We start from the raw sequence: 22,923 nt of genomic DNA, 5'->3' as shown, positions 1-22,923 counted from the left end.
GCACGTCGGAGCCTGTGCTCCGCAACGGGAGAGGCCACAACAGTGAGAGGCCCGCGTACCGCAAAAAAAAAAAAAAAAAAAAAAGTCATGTTTTTAATAAGTGATTCCTCTTCTCCCCATCATGGCATATTATTTTCATCCTAGTCATTGCATCTTTTCAGAGTCATTTATAAAAGGTAATGAGTCTCTTAAAAAGTAGATTTGGTTCGCCTACTTTGGAGAACCCTTTGGAGAAGTAACCATGTGCAGTTGGCTGGGGGAAGCAGGGAAGGTTAATTTTTCTGCCTTTAAGTACTACAGAATGTCCACAGGAAACTGAAATTGCTTAGTCTCATTTAATGTGCAGTTTTTATAGTGTCTAAAGTAACCATTAATACTAGGTAGAAGAAAGTATTTGTAATTTTATCTTCTATGAGGAGCGTAGGTTTTATATTAAAAATATGTGGTTCTAATGTTATATTGTACAAACATTCATTTTGGTTTAAAACTTAGGGCAGATTGGAAAATTGGTGGGGGGTTTGGTCCTAGCTCTGCCAGATACCGTCTCTGTGATCTTGAACAAGTCAGTTTGTCTTTCTGAATCTCTTTTTTTTCCTCATCTGTAAAATACTGAAGTTAAGAATAACTCTGTCCACTGTGTGGTTTGTGAGGATTACTTCAACTAAACATGATAATGTATCTGTGATAACACCCAGCACCAGGGTAGGTTGCCCAGCTCCACTTCAGGTCTGTGAACAGCGCCTCCTGGAGGTGAGCTGAGCACCGTGCCTGGAGTACGGTGGCCAGGCTCAGTGGGCTCTGGTTTTCTGATGAAAAGATGCCTGTGGAAGGGTGTTGTGAGCTGAAGTACTGGAAAAACAGAAATCTTAAAAATACTTAAATGTTAAAACATGATTAACCAAATAGATGCAGAATAGATATCACAAACCCCAAATCTGTACAAACTAACTCATTGAGGTCTTACTTAATAATTAATACTACCTGATTTTGAACCAATAAAAAAAGTAATACCATGTAATACTATTTGCAAGCAATGGATTTTGGGCTATTTCAGATCATTTCTTTTTATTCTTTTTTTGCAGGGGAAAAAGTCATTAGTCTGCATTTATAATCAGGACTAGCTTCCTGTAACATTATTTATTTTAACTTTTTATTTATAGATTTTGAAATTGACAATTCTAAATACAGCAATAGTAAGGCACTGCATTTTTGCAGGAAACAAAAAGCACAATTAACATAAAGTCAGAGCCAGCCACAAATAAAATATTCCAGCAAACTGTGTAAGGGGAAAAAAATGCTCTGGGAAGCAGATGCCAAGAAATGTTGCAAAGGTGGCCTTATTACACTGGAAAGAAAAGAATACAGAAGGATTAGTAGTTATAGGAGGAGTAGGAAGGTGGGGAGCGAAGCATGGTGAGTGAGTGCTGCCTGCGTGGCAGGCACTGGTAGTTCTGGGCACCTCATGCAGATCCTCGCATCTGACCCTCCCAGCTACTTTATAAGTTAGGTCCCCACTTTACAGATGAAGTAGCTGGGGCACAGAGAATGTGAAGTCATTTTTCCTAAAACCTTATATCCAGGATACAAACTCAGGCTTTTTGGCTGTGGAAGTCATGCTCTTACCTACTCTGTGTCCTGCATTGCTACCGTCTACTTACAATGCAGATGACGCTCAGAATGTAGTTTGTATATATTTTGTGAAGAATGTTTAAATGGTATCGTGGGGTTCTCTCCGAGGTATTGATTTGGCCCCTTAGAAAAGTAATTGGTTCATGGATGGGATCCCTGGTATCCTCAGAAATAATAACCCCCTCAAGAATACCTTAGTGGTAAGACCTTAACTGTCTTTCTAGATGGTTTTTTTTTTTTAACATTCCTTCCATGTATGCATAAAGTGTATTATTACATATGATAATTTCATTTACATCTAACTTTTAATAATTATCAACATAAGTATATAGATGAAAGGAACGCATAGGGATGGTAAAGTGTAGGATTATATCACCAATGTTTTAGGCAGGGATTGTTTATGAAGTTTTGTACTTCCTGGCAGACTGCTGTGCCTAATGAGAGTATTTTATTTCTTTAATAGAATCTCATGTAGTAGGGGCTTACTATCTAATTGATTGCATTATTCTAGGTATAGAAATAATGAAACTCACGTAGTTCTTTCTTTGTGAAAATATTTTATTTCAAATATTTCCTTTCTGTTTGACAAAAGAGCATTGGATTTTTGCTTTAAAGAAAAAATTGTGACCTTTTTGGTTTTATTTTTATTTTTTAGCCTGGACTGTGGCAGAATCAAATGACCAATAGTTTCTGATGGCTAACACCTGTTCTTTTTTTTTTTTTAAACTGCAAAATTCTTAAAAAGGTATGGTGACTAAATCATCTTATTCTTAGGCATCATGTTTTCCTTCTTTTTGTCTTCTAACTTTTATAGTGCTCTTTTTTATTGCATTATCGTTCTCAGCCCTAGGACCTAACTTCTAACATTAGCCAAATTCTAAAAGAGGTCCACTTTTAAGAGAAAATTTTGGTTGGAAGATTTTAGCCAGATCTGAGATTCCCTGTCATATGATGTTAAAAAATCTTTGAAGCAACTTTTATTGTTAGTTACCTTAATTCAGATTGCTAATCCTGGATTATTTTTCTCTTCAATTGATTATTTAAAAAAGATAGATAATCTTACATTATCTACCTTAACTGCGCCAAATGGCACCTGATTTAATAAGAAAGTTCTAACTGTATAAAGTACAAAAGTCAGAAGATAAGCTGTGGAAGTGTAGAGTTTGGCATTCGTTGTTATTGTAGTGGGCTCAGCCTTCTTCCTCACCCCCATACACGTATTTCCTATATTGTATACCTCACCGTGGTCAAGAAGAGGGCCAGTTGTGTAACTTTGCTCTCAGCAGAGTGTACAATTGGCTAAAGCTGCAATGGCAAATATGTAGCTTACATGCATCCCCTTTCCTGTGCTTATTGTAGACATCCGCTCATGGCATACTTTCTTGTTTAGCCAAAGATAGTTTCATAATGTTCTCTATTTTAGGGAACCGTTACTGGTCAACCAGAGTTTCCATGTGAGAAAACCTATCTGCTGTTGCTGGAATAGAGAGTTTGGGATGAGCACTAAAAGTTCTACATCTTCTCCCTTCATGCCTAGGATTTGATGTAGCCCAACATTAAAAGATCTTACTTACTGTCTTAGATTGTTAAGTGTGTTAGCAGTTTAGTAACCTTCTAAGTGTACTTAAACACACTTGAATTTAGCACAGCAAAATTGATCCCCTCCCCCCAAAACACCCTTTTTATGAAATATTCTGTTAGGAAACCTTCTTTAGATACCACTGCAGTTCATTTGTGGACAGCTCTTCTATAAATTTACACTCAAAAAGTTATCCTTGGTTAGGGATGGGGAATGGGTTGTGTCTTGTGATCTAACTCCAATTCATTGATAAGACTGATATATTAGGTTTTCCCAGAGAAATATATATAATTAATAAGGTAGGGGTGTGTGTGTGTGTGTGTGTGTGTGTGTGCGCGCGTGCGCTTGTGTGTACAGAAAAAGAGAGAGAGGGAGATTTTAAGGAATTGACTCACATGAATGTGGAGGCTGACAAGCCCAAAATCTGCAGGTTAGGCCAACAGGCAAGAGCTGATGTTGCATTTTAAGTCCAAAGGCAGTCTGTCGGTAGAATTTCCTCTTCTTCAGGGGAGATCAGGCTTTTTAAAATTAAGGCGTACAACCAGTTTGGTGAGGCCCACCCACCTTAAGCCCAGTAGTCTCTTTTACTCAGCCTATTGATTTAAACGTTAATCTCATCTAAAAAAAATACCTTCACAGAAACATCTAGAATAATGTTTAACTAAATATCTGGGTACTGTGGCCTAGCCAAGTTGACACATAAAATTAACCATCACAGTTGAGAAAGACTGACTGATTCAGTGATTACTGAATACCTAATATGAGACAGCCTCTGTGCTTGATATTGGAGGACCTCAGCAGATTTAAAAAGAGAAAAATTTAGTCGACAGTTTTTTTTCTTGTCAACTAATCTTAGAATAGAAATTAGTCATGCTTATACTAAGTACAAAAAAGGAAGCTATTTCTTAAAAAATATGTAATGGGGGAGATACATTCAATGTCCAATAATTTTATATTTAATTTTAAATTAAATTTAGTGAGAACTACATTGAATTTAAAAATTTATATTCAGTTTTAGAATGACTTTATTCTTAGTAGATTATTCTAGAAATAGTCTTTCAAGCATAACAAAATGCAAATCTCTTTAGGAGTAACTTATGTTGAAAGAGAAAATGCTGTTTCATCCAGACCCCTGGCTCCGTTTTCTCAATGATACAGCGCATTGTTTTTTTGGTTTTGTTTGGTTTTGTTATTTGTTTTTCATCTGAAAGGAGAGTCTAAGTTTCAGCCTAAGTAGAACACTTTACCTCTTCTATTGAAGCGTATTATCTAGCCTCCTCTGCCTAAATTAGAGTGAGTTGTTTTTAACATGCTCAGGAAAGGGACTTTTCAGAAAGGCAAGTCAAACCTTTTCTATTTTATTTGGTTGTGAATTGTTATCAGAAATGGTGAAAAATTTTATTAGGAAAAAAAGTAAGGATATGATATAATACAGAATGAAAGAAACTAGTAGGTGTTAATACTTGGAATGAAGTTTTAATTGTGGGTATTTGATGACTATTTGCAACTTCTTGCGGGGCTTAATTCTTTTCTGGAAATGAATTAAGACAACTAAAAATGATTTGGATTAGCATTTTCCACTGTTAAGGTAAAGGTATGAATTCTGTATTGGATAAAATGATTCTGGGGCTTCCTTGGTTGGAACAGTGGTTAAGAATCCGCTTGCCAGTGCAGGGGACATGGGTTCGAGCCCTGGTCCGGGAAGATCCCACATGATGTGGAACAGCTAAGCTCGTGCGCCACAACTACTGAGCCTGCGCTCTAGAGCCTGTGCTCCACAACAAGAGAAGCGACCACAATGAGAAGCCCGTGCACCGGAATGAAAGTAGCCTATGCTCTCCGCAACTAGAGAAAAGCCCGTGTGCAGCAATGAAGACCCAACGCAGCCAAAAATAAAATGAATAAACTAAAAATAAAAAGATTCTGTTCAGAAACACATACTAGTGAGTTAGTTGTGCAAGTGGGTGCTAGTTCTGAGCAGGGTGATCATAAGCCCGGTTTGCTTGAGACAGTCCTTTGAATGCCTGCTATCCTGCCTTAATTATTTTTAGCACCTGTGTATTTGTTTGTTATTGTTCCCAGGAAAATTATTGCAAATTTATTGGTTTAAGACAGCACAAATTTTTAATTATATAATTGTATAGTTCAGAAGTCCAATATAGGTCTCCCCAGGCTAAAATCAAGGTGTCAGAGAATGTTTCCTGTTCTTTCAGTTTGTTGGCAAAATTCAATTCCTTGTGGTTGTAGGACCTAGGTCTCCAATTTCCTTGTTGCCGATACACCTCGAGCCCTTTCCAGCTTCTTTGGGAGCTGCATTTTGGCTCATGGCCCCCTTCCTCCAGTTTCAAAGCCAGCAACAGCAGTTTGAATCCTTCTCATTTGCACCACTCTGACCCTTTTCCTCTCATAGCATCTTTCCTTCTGATTCATGTGATTAGATTCAGCTCAACAGGATAATCTAGGATAATCCCTCCAGCTCAAGGTTCATAACTGTAATCACATCTTCAAAGGCCCTTTTGCCTTGTAAGTTAACATATTCACAGGTTCTAGGGATTAAGACATGGGCATCTTTGGGGGAGTTGGTGAATTATTCTGCCTCTGACACACCTTTTCACTCTTAGGAATGTCCTAGTTTGGCTGCTAAATTATATGGTCATCCAATTTTAGTAGCTAGTTGAATTATTTAAAACACGAATAAAAACCAAAGCTCAGCTTTCTTCCTCCCTCTCTTTTAAATTTATGTTTCAGTTCTTTCCTTTTCTGTTCCCTCTCCTGCGTCCCTTTGACACCTTTGCAAAGGCTCTGAATCGTTTTCCTGGCTGACTTGTCAGAAGTCAGCAAGGAGGAAGTGTATGTCATTTCTTTTTTGCCCATTAGTTATGGGTAAAGGAGCCACATGTTTTATGGTGTGATGGCTTCCATCATTCTTTTAGTCTTTTGCCTTTGAAGCCTGCCATTCTCATGTACCTCAGTGTTCAGTGACAGTGTAACCGGTGAATCCTGAGGTTGTAGCGTCTCAATCTGAGCAGCTACTTGTGCTTGACGCTGTCCTTAGACTGTTGCATGGGGAGCGGAGGAATTAAGACAGGCTTTTTCTTCCCCCTCTACCTTTAGACTTTATTTTATACCAGAGAGGTCACTGGGCATTGTATTCATTTAAATAGCTGCTGATTTTTTTTCAGAGGGGGTGGTTTTATACTCTAGAAACAATTTTACGAGTACAGCTGCCTTTTTAAATAAAGTAAGTACTTGAATGTTTCTGTTTCACATTTTTGCAAATTTTAATTTATTCAATTACACTACATTAATTGAAGAAAACAATTATGTATTTTATGTGTGTCTGAAGACCAAATTGCCATTTATGTCTATTCTTCAACTTAAATTTGTAATCTGGAATTTTTCCCAAAGCACAAAATACAATTTTGTATTTAGATAGATTAATTTGTTCCTTGGACAGTCTAAAAAAAAAAGACCAATTTATGATTTTTAACCCTGTATCTTTATAAGCTAAGTAGATATTGGATACATGCTAATTTATAGATACTTGAGTCCTTAATTTAGTAGAGAATCCATCAGAGTTTAGATTCAGTTAAGTAACACCTGAGATACAAAACCTGTGCTACATATCTCTAAAGTTAATTTTTTTCTTTTCAGTTTACAATGCCAGTTTTACACTCCATTTGCTGTCAGTGGAAATGTAGGTGGCAGACACAGCACATATTTATCATCACCGAGTTCACTATATCATACAGGAAAAGTACATTAATATGCCGTACAGAAAGCCTAACACACATAAACAACCACTTAGCATTTTTAAGAACATATCTGACTTATTGATTAGCTTAAATATCTTTCAGTCGAGCATGACACCCACGTGGAGTGCATGCATTCACGTACTTATCTCAGAGCAAGTACTGCTTGGACTGATGAATGAGCGTGTCTCTTCTGTATGTATCATGATGAAGATCAAACCTTGGAAAGCTTTTCCCTACCCGTTGGAATCCCTAAAGCTTGTCACAATTAAATTATTCTCCGGGTTCTTGAGGTAAAGCGCACTCTGGAAGACAGCTTTAAAAAACCCTATTATACATCTACATTTATGTTTGGTGTTCTGAGCCTCTTTTCCTGAAGTCTGCGCTGCTGTTCTGGGTTCCAGGCCCAGTGGTGGATGCAGTGGGGGATGGGATGCGTCTTAATTTCTGTTTCTCATGAACTCTTACATTCTTCTATAAACTCTACCCTGTAAATTAGCTTCAAAATGTGTGTGTAGGGCTTCCCTGGTGGCGCAGTGGTTGAGGGTCCGCCTGCCGATGCAGGGGACACGGGTTTGTGACCCGGTCCGGGAGGATCCCGCATGCTGCGGAGCGACTGGGCCCGTGGGCCATGTCCGCTGAGCCTGTGCTCCGGCAACGGGAGAGGCCACGGCAGTGAGAGGTCCGCATACCGCAAAAAAACAAAACAAAACAAAAAACAAAATGTGTGTGTATATTTTAAAATTATGTACAATACCTGTTAGGTTTTTTTCTCATTGGAATACTTCATCGAAATTAGGAAATATCAAAATATAATACCTACTTTACATAGATAACTGACCTAAACCTCAGAGAACGAAATAAAGAAATAATATAGATGTGAAAAAATGGGGGGGGGGGCGAGAAATGCAATTTATATAAGGGATAAAGAACAGATGAGTATATTTTTGCTTTTGACTTTTATGGGAATTTATGTGCATTCTAGAATTGGGACATTTTAAAAGAAAAATGTCCTAGCCTTTTCTTTTAGCAAAACAATACAGTAGGAAGTAATGTATTTAAACATTTTATGGTTTCCTCAGGTATTTAGTTTATATTCTAATATTTTCTCTCTCTAAAACAAAAAGAAAAACAGAATATTTACAAATTATGGTTTCTTGTGTACTTTCTACAACCCTGCTTGGGTGAGGTTTTGTGAGCTCTCTCTCTGTGGACACTGTGTCCTTCTTCCTCTAGGCATTCCTTCTGGGCTGAACTGTCTAATGACACCAGTCAATTCATTTCATTTTATTTTAGTTAATTTCCACAGGTATATTTATAGAATTTGTTAAATTGTGTGGTATAATCTTCAGTCTCTGTTCTTTACTCCTCCTTTCCCTTCCTTTTCCATATTTGCGCTATTACATCTTCATAGTGCACTCTAAAATCTGTAGTTTGGGATTGACATCTACTCGCTGCTATATTTAAAATGGATAACCAACAAGGACCTACTGTATAGCACAGGGGACTCTGCTCAATATTATGTAACAATCTAAATGGGAAAAGAATTTGAAAAAGAATAGATACATGTATATTTATAACTGAATCACTTTGCTGTACACCTGAAACTAACGCAACATTGTTAATCACCTATACTCCAATATAAAATAAAAAGTTAAAAAAAAAGAAAGTAAAATCTGTAGCTCTGCATTTGACTACATTCTCAGGTTTCCATCTCTCCGTTTCCTACTATTTTGAATACTTTGCTTCCCAATACGGTGAATGTTTGGGAGAACTGAAAGCATCATTTTGCCCCTGACCTTTTTTTTTTTTTCCCAGAAAAATTAAGCCGTTCTTAGCTTCCCTCCCATTATCCTTTAGGGTCTTTATCTTGGACCTAGGAATTCATTGTCTCCATCTCCCTTACCCATCATATCTAGCTAGTTTATAGTCTTAGTAGTTTTTGCTCCTGTCAGTTCCTTACCGTTCTCAAAAGCCAGCCTCATCCACTCCTTTACAGCCGTATTCCTAGAATACTACAGAAGTTTTTGCTCTCCTCAGATCTGAAGTATTTGATATCCTTTCTATCCTCAAATCCATCCCATAAATTGTCAGATTAGTCTTCCTAAAACATTGCTTTTACTCTGTTATTCTTCTGCTTAGGAATCTTTAATGGCCCCACTTTGTTTGTAGATTGAAATTTGGAATCTCTATCCTGATTTTGTTAGGGATTTCATATATTTTTTAATTGAAGTATAGTTGGTTTATAGTGTCATGTTAGTTTCAGGTGTACAGCATAGTGATTCAGTTTACATATATGCTTATATGTTTGTATATATTTTTTTCAGATTATTTTCCCCAGTAGGTTACTACAAAATATTGAGTCTAGCCTGATTTTCAAGGTTCTTTTGTAAAGTTGTCCTAGTTTACTGTTTAGCCTTATCTTCCACTAGTGAGTAGCAAAAGTTCTCCCATTTCTGTCAAGATGGTCCCAACGTACTGAGAACTTTCCTACTTTTGCATATCCTTCCTCATTTCACAGTACTTTCAATCTTCTTTTTGCCCTATGACGTCCTTCGTATTTTCTTCTTAACATGCTCATCTAAAGCTTGTGTACTTTTTTCCTAACTTGGAGCTCATGTCCTGTACACTTCGTGAAATCTTTCTGAACAATATGGTCTACTGTAATCTCACCCTCTTCTGAACTCCTGTTTTGATTTTTGCCTCTCACAAGGCACTTTGTGTTTAGTGTTTTGCACTAGTACTTGTTTGTAGTTGGGTCTAGATTCTGTATTGTTAACTGGATTTTAAGTGTCAAGAGATCAGGGACCATGTTATATTTCTTTAGATCTCGCTTATGGACTAAGTCTCATGCATTACAAATCTCAGATGATACATTGATATTTGCTCACTCATTATTTCCATAAATATTAATTGATTACCTATACCCAGGCACTATTGATTATGAGTTAAACAAAAGAAGTAAGGACCCTATATTCATGAACTTTACATTCTAGAGGGGAGAGATAAATATTCTCCAGCGAATTTAACAGTGTCTGTTTAATCACAGTTGGGGAATGTGGTTTACTACTTTTTTGACAAGGGAAAAACCCAAGAATTGCTTTCTTTTTTTCTCTGCTGTTATTGGTATGTATAATTTTTAAAAATAAATTTTGATAGAGTAAATTACTCTTGAAATCATAGGTTTTCAAATGGTAAAACAATTGTTTTCTTCTAAATGTACATAATACTGATATGCTCTAAGTCTAAATTCAGTAGACAAAGTAATGGAAAGAATGATTCATATATTTTTGACATTTAAACAATTATAGTAAATTTGTATATCATTTATATGGTAGGTAACCTGATGTGAAATAATTAAAAGGTAGTGAAAATATTTTTAAAAGGAAGATTCCCTAAACTCAAATATATGAAAAGTTTTTATTTAATATGCTAAAGCTCTCTTTTATAGAAGAATAAGATTAGACTAAAATTAAGTACATTATTAGATACATGATTATTTTAGCTTTAAGTGTTTCTTCCAATGGCTTGAACAACATCATTTGTTTCATAGGTATGGTTTTTTGAGATTGTGATAACCACGGAAAGTTAATGTTGAGAGAATGGCAAAGTATGCTGTGAAACAAAAAATTATTGTATTTGCAAATGTAAAATCATAATTTACATGAATGTTATAGTTAGGCACATTATGAATGTAAATATGCGTTCTCTGTTCTCAGTCCTGTAATGTCATTCTTTGTCCAGTGGGAGATGAAGAGTGATGTTGAGACTGCTGTTTAACCTATTATAACAGCTTTAAAAAAATTAAATAGCGTTGATGTAAATATGAGGAGGGGAAAGAGTATTTATCTCCATTAAGTGACATTAAAAAGCCGTGGTAAGAGTAACAGGCGGTGGGTGTGCATTAAGCGGTGGAATCCCTAAATGCAGATGCTAATTATAAGCACAAGGACCGTTGCCTCCCACATATGTAACTGCTGTATATTTTCTTTAGTTAGAGTATAATTCAGGCTTTTTGAAGTGCTGAATATGGCTTTTATTTTTTCACTTCCCCTTAGCATATATATTAAAAAAACCCAATAAAAGCACTTTTGCTGGACTGTGATTTTGATGGATATAGGTGGAATATTAAACCAAATGCTGTAAAGATAATTCACATGATTTGCTCTTGGATGGTGTTCATTGAGTGCCTTACTTGCTTCCCACTATTGAAAAACAAATGTTTAGCAGTAAGGTTAAAATTATTTAAACATATTTGAGCACAGTTTACTTTGCTGTTGTATACCAAGGACTTTAATTTAAGGCTTAGATTAGGAAAAGATGTATTAGTACAGGCATTAAGAGTATGTTTGTTGAGATTATTATAGTCTTTAAAACTTATTTTGGTGGTGGTCTCTGGCATCGTGTCTTGAAAGTGATATATTGCTTCTTCATCATCAGTTTTGACATTTTTTAAGTATCTGAGAAAAAGGAATTTCCTTTGCACACTCTACAGTCCCTTTCAATGATGATTTTGTAATGTATTCTTCAACTGTTGAAAGGTATATAGTACAGAAACCCTGTTCTTAGAAGGTAGCTGGCTTTTAAGTGTAGAATAGCAGGGAAAGTGTTACAGACTTAAATTATTTTTAAAACTTTGTTTTTAGGAACAGGAGTACAAAAACCCCCTTTGTAATCTTGCCACTTTTTTATTCTTAGGTATGCTTTTTCTTTAGCTTTTAGTAACTTGTAATTTAAGATCACAGTTATTAGGTGTATTTCTGCATTTTATATATCGCTCCCAGATGCTACAGTATTAGTTTTTATCACTGCATATTTTATGAAATGTCAGCCTTCTGTTGGCTGTTCACGCAGTATTGTTAGTGATCAAAAAGACACAACATGAAGGAGAGGAATCTAAACAGTTGGCTTATCTTTGTCCTTCACTGTGACAAAAATACTTTAAAATTACTTTATAATAAAAAGTCAAATAAAGGCATCATTTAACATGCAGTGAAAGAATAAATGTCTTTGTTTTTTAGTGAAATAAAATCTTAAAATGTTTAATATCAAGAAATACAGTTATAAAGAGAAATAATATCTAGTTGTGCTAAGTTTGCCTTTGTAAGGAATGAGGGTGATATGTTGTGTGTGATGTGGTGGCAGTGCTATCCCTAGAAAAAGCCACACGATTTTCGACAACACAAGAGGTGACCCAGTTTGAACTCTTAATTTTTGTCACTCAAAGTACATTCTAGAAAAGTGGGTATTAGTTTAAGTGTGTGCATTAAGTTGTATGTGATCTGGTTTATTATTTTCTGGAATTGACTTACTTTGCAGTTTAAAACTTTATTCCATAGATTTAAAACTTCTTTTTTCTGCAATTCAGTGATTTCAATATCAAGATAAAAGTATAGAATGGGAAAAAATTTTCAAAGCCTGAAAGAAAATCTGTTACGAATAAAAATCTTGAATGATTTTGATCAGCTGTTGTGTATGCCCACCACAGCAGTTGGTTCAATCAATTTTATGTTTTGGGATGGTTTTATTAAAATGAGCTGCTGCTTTCAATAAATCATTGAGAAAGATGCTGGCTTTATACATTGTCTTTTGGGTGGAGGCATGGCAATAATAGTTTCTCTTTGCAGCCTTGTAAGTCACTGTTGGTGGAGACAGTTCCTGACCACCATGGATGTCAAGGCGTTTTTGTGTCACTGGTGTGGGCATTAGACTAAGAAATGATTTTTGTATAAATACATGCACTTTCACGGCAATCTGTAGGAAACTGCCGTTTCTAAAGAAAAATAATTGTTAGCAGATAATAATGATTTTAATATCTTCTCTTTATTGTACACAGTTTCAGTTTTTATAAATGATTGAAAGCTTCATTGTTTTCATTTGGGAGAATTAGACTTCTGAAAAGCAGTTTGAAGGACAGCCATTGGATACTCATAAGTTAGTGGCCTCTTTTCTGTCACAAGGTGCCCGGAACTCTCCCCCAGAGTGAGGTCCCTAGTTTGACAGCATGGGTGTTACCTGTGAGCTTGCTGCACATGCAGAATATTGGGCCCAACCCCATGCCTACTGAATCAGAATCTGCATTCTGATCAACAGGTAACTTGTATACCTGTATACCAGGTAACTTGTATACACATTAAAATTTGAGAAGCACTGCTTTAATGTTTCTCAGCCAAAACCTCTCATTTGCTCTGCATGTGTGTGTTGTAATTGTGGGAGGCTGATTGCATTTGGTCATCTGCAGTTCAGGAGTTGGAGGAGGCAGTAGGAAGTTCACATCAGAATTTTCATGGGACCCTGAAGTAGGCAAGTATTGGATGTAGAACTCCAGGGTTTTGGTTGTTAACTAATTACAATTAGAATCAGTTGCTACTTTGTATAGACATTATAGGTGGGAAGCTTCACCTGACTCTGTTAATGTTAAGCAGTTGGTTTCTTTTTTTTTTTTTTTTTTTCAATTAATTATTTATTTTTGGCTGCACTGGATCTTTGTTGCTGCACACAGGCTTTCTCTAGGCGAGCGGGGGGCTACTCTTTGTTGCGGTGCAGGGGCTTTTCATTGCGGTGGCTTCTCTTGCTGCGGAGCACGGGCTCTAGGTGCGCAGGCTTCAGCAGTTGTGGCACGCAGGCTCAGTAGTTGTGGTTCGCGGGCCCTAGAGCCAGGCTCAGTAGTTGTAGTGCATGGGCTTAGTTGCTCCCCAGCATGTGGGATCTTCCCAGACCAGGGCTTGAACCCATGTCCCTGCATTGGCAGGCGGATTCTTAACCACTGCGCCGCCAGGGAAGCCCCTCTTTTGGTTTTTAAGTGTCTTAGCGAGTTCCAGATATTCTGTTCTCCCAGATATGTGTTCTCCCAGTAATAGCGTAGTCAGCGTTTCCAAAGTATATTCTGTGGTTTGTTTTTCCCAGGAGATGCTCTGAGTACACAGAGGCCATGGTCAAGTAAGTTTGGAAAGCACTGTATATTTTGTTCCTCTCTAGGATAATCACAGTATACATTGATTTATATTAAAAGATCTGAGAACCTGGGGTAGCTTAACTCAATTTAGCATTTTCCAAATTTACTTGACCATGGCATCCGGCATCCTTTTCTTTTCTTTTCTTTTTTTTTTTTTTTTTTTAACACAGTGTTTCTTATCTTTTCTTTAGCAGATGCACACACTGGCTTCTCTCCAGTATTTATTTTTCTTAATCAAAATAAGAGATGAGGACAACTTTTGAAATTGCTGTGATGTTATGCCACATAAAACATACTTTCCAATATTGTTATTTATAATAAGTGCAAAAGATATTGGTACAGCCCTTGTGTGCCGAAGGGATTGAGCATGGCAGGCGTTTCCAGAGCTGGAATAACTGAGAAAGCATCTTCCAGAAAGTGAATGTTGACTAGATCTCAGTCAGATTTGGTGGGCAAATGGAAGGGATGAAATTGAGCATTCCCAATATTTGCTAGAATGAGGAAAGCCATGAACGAGCGATGAAGCAAGTTAAACATTTCAGCTCAATGAATGGTTACTGAAATCCCAAATATAGAGTAAGGTTTATACTTGACCTTGGGCATACAATAGTAAGAAAGAGTCAGTTCTGCCCTCCCAGGGTGCCTGTTGGAGAAGGTAAAGTATAGCCTAGTAAGTATATGAGAGCTAAAATCCAGGGTTTTCCAGCTAAAATAGGATTTTCCCAGAGGATTTGTAAGAAGTAAAGTTGGCCAGTGTACTGTATACTGGAGAGCCTGAGGCAGGATGCAACTGTAGTGATAGGGGCCTGCAGTTAGGGGAACAGAGGAAAGAAAATTAGGAGAGAATAGCAGAAGGTAAGATAGGGCAGACCAGACAACCTTGGAAATCTTAGAGCTAAAGGTGCCAGTAAGTCTTAAATGCAGTGTATCGTGATAGTTAAAATCAGTGCTAGACTCTGAAGTAAGATGGAGTGGGCTCACCTCCTGATGACTTCACATCCTGGGGCCTCACTGTCTTCAACTTAACGTGGGAAAAATATGGTAGGAAAAATAGCAAGTGGATGGCTTAAAAAATACTTTTAAAAAAACTTTAATTAAATGAAAAATACTTTAATCTGTACCCAGATTCACCTACCGTTAACATTTTACCTCATTTATCATTTGATTGTGTCTCCTCCCTTTCTCCCTCGAGACACACACACACACACACACACACACACATTTTTTTCCCCCTGAACTTTGAGCAGAGATTGCATTTATGCCTGAAAGTATGTCAGTGTATATTTCTTAGTAGGGATGTTCTCTTCTTCCATACCTATAGTACAATAACCAGCTTCAGTAAATTTAGTATAATACTTATATCCCTTATATCTAATCTGTTGTCCATATTCCAAATTTGTCACATGATGCAATAACATTCCTTATATAAGCATTTTCTCCCTTCAGTAAGAATTAAGTCTAGGACCAGCTAATGCATTTAGCTGTCATGTCTCTTTAGCCTTTAATTTGAAATGGTCACATAGCCTCTCTTTCTCTTTTATGACGTTGACATTTTTGAATGATGCAGTCCTTCATTTGTCTGTCTGTCTGTCTGCCTGTCACTCCTCATTTGGGATTGTCTGCTGTTTCCTCGTGATTAGATTCAGGTTCTCTGTTCCAACCAGAAAACTACATAAATAATGATGTATCCTTCTCGGGATATCTCATGTGGAGGCACATTGCGAATGTTAATTTTGATCATTCAGTCAGAGTGTTATCAGATTTCTCCACTGTAGAGTTAGTTGTTTTTTTTTTCTCCTTCTTGTGAGTGTAATAAGCAGTCAGTGGGGCAACACTTCAAGATCATGCAAATATCCTGCTCCTCATCAGAATTTCCACCTAGATGTAGCATCTGTTGATGATCCTTGCCTGGTACAGTTTTTTCTATAAAGGTTGCAAACTGCTGACTTTCCAATTCCAGCCCTGCTTCCAGTCAGCATCAGCATTCTGCTGTAAGCAAAAACCATTCTGATTGACTGATTGATGGATTTACTTATTCATTCAGTCGTTTATCATTGGTATGAGCCCATGGATATCTGTTCTTTTCAGTGGTTTGTAATTCATTACTTCATTATTTTGATGCCCAAATTGTCCAGGTTTGGTTAGTAGAAGTGCATGGCATTCCCCCGTAAGATTTTTGAGTGCTTCCTTACTTTCTGGCAAAGCAAGTTGTCATAGACTTACCTCTGATCTATTCTGCCCTAGTGGCTCTTGGCAGCCATTTCTCTGAAGAGCTCTGATTGTTTGTTTTTTAAAAAATTAATTAATTAATTACTTTGTTTATTTACTTTATTTATTTTTATTATTTTGGCTGTGCCAGGTCTTAGTTGCAGCACGCAGGATCTTCATTGCGGCATGCAGGATCTGCTTCCCCGACCAGGGATCAAACCCTGGCCCCCTGCATTGGGAGTGCAGAGTCTTACCCAGTGCACCACTGGGCGAGTCCCGAGCTCTGCTTGTTTTAAGTGGGGGAATGGTATTAGTGTTCTCCTTGCTAGTGGACTGTGCTCATCACAGTGGGGTCTTGGCCTTTAGGCCCTTTTAGAGGAGAGAGTGCTAGGAAGTAAGTATGGGCGTATGTATGTATACACATTTACAATGATACATAAATGTATGCAGACATGCATACTGGTAAACACACATATTCACATTTTAGAAATCTTAGTTCACACCAGTATCTCTATTTCTAATCCATCTCCACAGGTTCTTTCTTGTTTTCCACTTTTCCATATTTATGTGTCCCTTCTTTCACAGTGACAGTATTGGCTTCCAGCAGCATCAACACATTAACTTATTTGTGCAACTCCATAACAGATCTAAAATAGTTTCAGAATTGGTTCATTATACCACTAGAACAAACACACTTACCCAAAACTTAACCCGTTCAAGGTTTGTTTGAAGTTCTCCACCCTCACGCCACCCAGTTCTGTGAGTATATATAATCAAATGCTGTACTCATAATTACTTGGATTACTTCTTTCTTTATAATTCGTGTGGATAGGGTTAAGTGTGGATACGGTAAAATACAGTTGAGTGCACTCATTTTAGTTTTCTTGCAGCTTCACATCCTTGTTGATTTAATTTTTTGAATATGTAGAAAATGATTTACTTTTCCAAAAAATAAAATTGTATGAAAAGGTCTTTCCATGTTCCCCATTTACTCCATCCTTTATAGGTAAGCAACGTTACTGTTTTTTAGTTCATCTTTCCTTTTATAAGGATAAGCAGATAATTTTTCTTACATTTTTTAAATTTCCCCTTTCTTATTAAAAGTGTAGTGTACTATATATGTTCTTCTGCAATTTGCTTTTTTTCATTTTTCAATATCTCTTGGAATTCACTTCATATCAGTTTATAGAGATTTCTCATTCATTTTTAAAGATACTACTTTATTTTGTGTACGTACCATGGTTTATTCAACCAATGTTTTACACATGGGTATTGAAGTAATTTCCAGTATTTTGCAATTGAAAATAACACTGTGATGAATATCCTTGGGTATATGCATTTTCATATTGTTGCAGGTTTATCTTCAGGGTAAATTCCTGGAAGTGGGCTCACTGGTTCAAAGAGTAAATGCTTAAGTAGTTTAATGAGATATTGCCCAGTTCCTTTGCATAGGGTTGTACCATTTTGCATTTCCACTAGGAGTGTCTGGGAGTGCCTGTTTCCCCACAGCCTTGCCCACAGAGTGTACTGTGAACGTTTTGAATTTTTCCCAATCTGATAGATGAGAAATGGTATCTCAGGGTACATTTAATTTGCATTTCATCTTATTATGAGTGGAGCTGAATGTCTTTTCGTCTGTTTAAAAGCCACTTTCTAGGGACTTCCCTGGTGGCGCAGTGGTTAAGAATCCACCTGCCAATGCAGGGGACACGGGTTCGAGCCCTGATCCGGCAAGATCCCACATGTTGCGGAGCATCTAAGCCTGTGTGCTACAACTACTGAGCCTGTGCTCTAGGGCCTGCAAGCCACAACTACTGCACACCTCAACGAAGAGTAGTCCCCGCTCTCTGCAGCTAGAGAAACCCTGCATGCAGCAAAGAAGACCCAACACAGACAAAAATAAATTTTAAAAAAGCCACTTTCTATAGGACATTTTGTCTTTTTGAAAGTTGTTTGTAATGATATTGACCATCTATCAATGAGTTATAGTGTAAATGTTTTCTTCCAGTTTGTCATATCTCTTTTGATTTTGCTTCTGGTATTTTTCTCATGTATAAGTTTTGTATTTGTATTTTAGCTCTAATTAGAAAGATTTTTCTTTTGTAATTCCCAGGTTATAGGTGGAATTCAACTTATAAAAAAGTATTTGTATAGTTTCATTTTTTACACTTAAATCTCCGATCCAGTTAGAGTTTATTTTTGTGTATGGTGTGAGAAACAGATCAAGTTTTTGTCTTCTTTTTCTTTTCCCCAAAGGTCTATCAGTTTGTTAAAAAGCCCACTCTTGTACCAGTGTTTTGGGATGTCACTTTATCGTAGCTAAATCTATTTTTGGACTTTGTTCCGTTTCATTGGTCTGTCTCTTCAGCAGTGCCACACTGTTTTAAGTATAGAGGCTTTGTAGTATGGTTTTTTTTTCTTTTTTTTTTTTTTTTTGCATTACGTGGGCCTCTAACTGCTGTGGCATCTCCTGTTGTGGAGCACAGGCTCCAGATGCGCTGGCTCAGCGGCCATGGCTCATGGGCCCAGCCGCTCCGCAACATGTGGGATCTTCCCGGACCAGGGCACGAACCTGTGTCCCCTGCTTCGGCAGGCGGACCCTCAACCACTGTGCCACCAGGGAACCCCCTGTAGTATGTTTTAATGAGAGTCATTCCTTCCCCCGCCATATCTGTTTCTTTTCAATGTTTCCTAGCTTTTCCTGAACTTTTCTTTTCCATTTGAACTTCAGAATCAAATTGTCTAGCGCAAGTTAAATTTGTAAATTTATGACATGTTGATGTTTAGATGTCCTAACCAAGGGTGTTTCTTTTCTGTCATTTAGGCTTACTTTTGTGTCTTTGAAGAGTGTTTATTCTTCTTCATGTAGGTTTTGAACATTTCTGTTTATTCCTAAATATTTAATAGTTTTTTATTACTATTTTAAATGGGACTTTCTCATTCATTAGATATCCTATCTGGTTTCATTTGTATATGTGAGTGATTTTTGCATGTTTATTTTATATCCTGCTACCTTGCTGAATTCTTTTTTGTTTTTTGAGTTTCATCATTGATTTTCTAGGGTTTTCCAGCTCACCTGCATCAGGTCATCTGCAAATAGCTTTTTTTCTTCTTTTCTAATTCTTAGTTTTTACATTTCTAGTGGTTTAGTCTGATTTCAGTGACTAATATGTCCAGAAGGAAAGTAATAGTGGTCATAGTGGGCATTCTTGCCTGTTTTTGACCTTGGTAGGAGTGAATGTTGCATTGAGAGCTAACAGTGGGAGAAAATAATGCACTGTTCCAAGAGCTTTAGAGGCACTCTGTGTATTTACATGTGTATTTATGTCTATTATTATATATCATTCTCTGTGATATCTCTCTTCCCTTCCATAGCCAAATGTTTTGAAGGAGTTGTCTCTACCTGGCAACTTTTCACCTTCATTTCCTCACCTCCCACTCTCACTCCAGCAACTCCACTCTGGTTTCTCCATTGTGAAAACTAAGGCCACCTTTAAGACCTCTGTGTTATTAAATCTCATGGGATTTTCTTTCCTCTTATCTTTGTCTTTCTTCCTTTTCCTCTCAGTAGCATTCAGCATTGCAGACCATGCCTTCTTCTAACTGTGTTTTTCCTCCTTAGCTTCTATAAAATCACATTCTTCTGCTTATTCTTTTTCAGTCTTCTAGCTCTTTCTCTACTTGGCTTCTAATGGCATGTTCTAGGCCTCTTCTTTTAAAATTCTATCTTCTTTTTGAAATTTATATATATTAGCTTTCTAAGCAAACCTATGGCATAAATTTTCATTACAGTTATAAATAAATTATTATTACAGTTATTCTGAGAGTGACATTGCTAGTCTACACCTGTCTTCTGAGATCAAGATCTGCATGTCCACCTGCCTATCTGGTATCTGTTTCCACTTTGAGATGTCAAATCACTTCACAGTGTAAGTTCTAACCCCTCCCTCAAATGCCTCCAGTTTTATTTAAGTGACTAGTGTCATTACATATCTTATTGTAAAAGCTGGAAATCTGAGTAATTTTCTTGATCTCTTTTTTACTCATCACATTTATCTACTGCATTATCAGGTTGTATTGCTTATCTTTCTACTCTCTAGTTTTCTCCAGCCCAAAGGAAAGGGAGACCCAGACAGAAGAAACATCACGAGTAAAGAATAGAGACATTATATTTGGTAGAATACATAGAGAGTGGAGACATACAAGTAACATTAGAAGTAACTAACAGCCACATTGTCAAGGATACTGATTGTGAGAATATGGAATTTGTGTGGCTATTGGATGCTCATAGGTAAATGAGATGATCAGTTTACTTTTGCAGCACTTAGTAACATTGAGAAAAAGAAAGACTGCAGATGGGAGACTAGTTAGGAAGCTGGCAGTTTTCGGAGCTTTGTTAAGAGGTATTAAGTGCTTATATTAGGACATGACATTGGGGAATAAAAAGAGACAAATTTGGTTGATACCACAATGTTATTCAGTAAGATATGATAACAAAGTGGATCTGAAGGTAAGAGAGAGAATTATTGAAGACTCAGGATTTTTTTACAAAGCGAAGCAGGTGAGTAGAAAGTTTTAGAGAAAGATAATGAGTTCTGCATTTGATAAATTGTCTATAAGGTGCTGATATGGATTATCCAGTAGAGACATTTAGGGAATGATTGGATGTGGTGAGTTGGTTTCTTCTTCAGTGTTGCCTCCATCTGATAGTGTGGTGACTGTCCAGAGCAGTGCTGAGATGTCGTTTGAGCCAATATCCATCCAACTGACAGTGTCTACTTTGGGTGTTACGTACATGCCAGCTGTGGCCTAGTTCTTGAGATCCAGGCCAGGACTAGAGACATGAGGACAGAAAGTGTTAGTTGAAGGCATGAAATTTGAATGAGACAGCTAAGCCAAAAAGGGGCGGGGGAGAGGGTGAAACGAGAAAGGAATCAGCCAAGGAAAGATCTTGGAGAACCTCCTGTATGTTCATAAGGTGGCAGCATCAGAAAAAGGGTCAGAAACGGATGGGTCTATTGTTGGAAAAAAAAGTTATATAAGCAAGGGAAAGAGAATTTTAGGAAGCAGATCTTAGATATTAGGGCTATAGAGAAATCAATGAGTAAGGACGTGGGAAAGGACATTACATTTGGAGCTTGAGAGTACAATTTCAGTAACTTGGAAAGGGCAGGAGTTATATAAAAAGGGTTTTGTACTTCTCCAAAGAGAATGTTGATGAAAAATGTCCCATAAGCAAAATAGGAAGAGTTTTTGAAAAGTTAAATAGGCAAGTAAGGCTAGTATTTTGCTAGGCTTTGAAAAAGTTTGTAAAATGTAAAATAAGTGACAATTTAAAAAATCCATCATGGATTGGAAACTGAATCAGCGATAGGAAATGAAAAGTATGGTGAGTAGGTCCTTTTAAATGGAGTGGTATATGTAAGCAGCGGGAACCTTCTGGAAGCATGCAGTGAAACATTCCAGATTTTCACATGGTACTCAAGATGTAAGAAGCAAGATTCTGGTAAAGCAAATGGTGAGGAATAAGTGCGGGAATACTACTGCAGGCTGCAGGTGGCCAGGGGCCTGGCAAAAGGGCTCTCAGTTTTGTCAGCCGGAAAGTGATATTTTAAGTAAATTGGGTTATGTTTTACTAAGAATAATGAGTTGTGACTGGTTTATTCTGATATAGGAAAGAAATGGGATATATTGGAAATAGCGTATACCTAGAAATACTGTCCTACTCTGATGATCTGGCCAAAAGCGGCCGCTAAAAGCGTATTTTAATTATAGAAGCAATTTGGTGTAAGAATAGAAAGGGATGAAAATGTAACAGGATCTGAGAAAGGAGGTACATTATCTTATTGTTATCAAACTTTAGCCCTTAATACACTGTGTAGTTCTGGTTGGTGACTCTTAAGGAAGACTCAACTCTATAGACACCAAAAAGGAAAGAGATAATCATGGATTAGGGAAAGTGGACATGTTAAATCAAAATCAGAAACCTTATATCCAGCAAACTTTCAAAATTTTCCTATTAAATCTAATAAAGTGTCTTTAAAATCCCCTTGGATGTCTTCAGTTGACTATCATAACTGAAAAAATGACAACTTTGTTTCTTTTTTTATTCATTTTGCCTTTTATTTTTTATCTTATTGTGCTGTCTTGGAAATTTTAGTACAATCTCTTATAAAAGTGATGATGGTGGGCATCTGTCTTACTCTTTTGTAAAGGATAGTGCTTCTGTGTGTCACCATTGTGTATTATGTTTGCTGTGGATTTTTGAAAGATGCATTCATTCACTTAATCACTTTAAGGTACCCTTCTTGTTTTTCTAGTTAAAATTTGCTTTTGATTTAAAAAATCATGAGTGGTGTTGAATATTATCAAAATGTTTCTTTCTGAATCTACTGAAATGTTGCTATAATTTTGTTCCTAATGGGTTGCGTGATATGCAGTGTTTTAATAACAGAAAACCTCTAGTAAACTTCATACATAAAAAGATTGTTAATCTGTTCTCTAAGAAATGAGCAGCCATTTTGCTCCTTGACTACTGTAGGTCCTGTTCTGAATCCTGTAGGTTGATGGTAGCTCTTCAGAAGTCAGCAGGAATGCGACGGAGTTGGGGAGTTAGAGGGTCAGTTATGAATTTGCAGATGTGCTCTATCTTTTTTCCCCTTTAAGCCCAATTTTGGTTTCTTTTTCTTCATACTCTTTGATATCTGTAGGTTTCAAATATGGGAAAGGAAACATTGATAGTTAAGTGCAGGTGTATTAAGTGATTAAGTAGAATGAGTACAGAAAGATTGATAATGTGG

At 37.0% G+C, this 22,923-nt stretch overlaps 1 protein-coding gene across 9 annotated transcripts in view; it reads left to right on the top strand.

Annotated features, from left to right (window-relative positions):
• TBC1D5 (TBC1 domain family member 5) overlaps positions 1-22,923 on the top strand; it is a 536,700-nt gene that overhangs the window by 95,680 nt on the left and 418,097 nt on the right. The window contains exon 3 of one of the 9 annotated variants that reach the window (XM_089911184.1): positions 19,939-20,052. The exons of the other annotated variants lie outside the window; for them this stretch is intronic. The gene's annotated coding sequence lies outside the window, so the exon portion shown is untranslated. The remainder of the gene's footprint in view (positions 1-19,938; positions 20,053-22,923) is intronic. 9 annotated transcript variants of the gene reach the window in all.

The sequence above is a fragment of the Delphinapterus leucas genome, chromosome 4 (assembly GCF_059928025.1).
Source record: "Delphinapterus leucas isolate spDelLeu-1000000601 "Yukka" chromosome 4, BTC_Dleu_Yukka2, whole genome shotgun sequence".
NCBI classification, from domain to species: Eukaryota; Metazoa; Chordata; class Mammalia; order Artiodactyla; family Monodontidae; genus Delphinapterus; species Delphinapterus leucas.
Note: the sequence above shows the minus strand (reverse complement) of the source record. Positions and strands in the feature narration are given on the sequence as shown.